Genomic DNA, 630 nt, shown 5'->3' with positions numbered 1-630 from the left:
CTGGGATTAAAGGCGTGCGCCACCACGCCCAGCCAATACCTACTATCTTTTAAAAATTGCTTGGGCTGGGCATGGTGGCACATTGTGCCTTTAATCCCAGCACTTGGGAGGCAGAGGCAGGTGGCTCTCTGTTAGTTCAAGGCCAGCCTGGTCTACATATTGAGTTCCAGGCCAGCTGGAGCTACAGGGAGACCCTGGCTCAAAAAGACCAAAAATAAACATTAAAAGAAAAAATTGCTGGATGTAGACTTGGCTCACTGTAGATGAGCTGTGAGGGCGTGAGGTGCCCCTGGAGTACTGAGGGGGCAGGATGACTGCAGGTGCTGGAGAGCTTGATCTCAGTGCAGTGAGTACATCCTATGGCCTAAGGCTCAGCCCTTTCAGGAGCTCCTGGGAGCAATAGCAGCCCTGGAAGATGAGGCAGTGCAAGAAAGTCCTACACTCTCCCTATTGCAGTGCATGCAGGCTTGGCTACCAGATCCTGTAGCTCAGGCAGAGCTTAGGGAAGGACACAAAGCTCTGGCACCTGAGTTAGCTCAAGTGCAGGCTCTGGGTGTGATGACATAGTCCTGTAATCCCAGCACTTGGGAGGCAGAGGTAAGTTTAAGGACAGCCCAGGATATATAATGT

The sequence above is a fragment of the Nannospalax galili genome, unplaced genomic scaffold (genome assembly GCF_000622305.1).
Source record: "Nannospalax galili isolate Female #2095 unplaced genomic scaffold, S.galili_v1.0 scaffold653, whole genome shotgun sequence".
Taxonomy (NCBI): Eukaryota; Metazoa; Chordata; class Mammalia; order Rodentia; family Spalacidae; genus Nannospalax; species Nannospalax galili.
Note: the sequence above shows the minus strand (reverse complement) of the source record.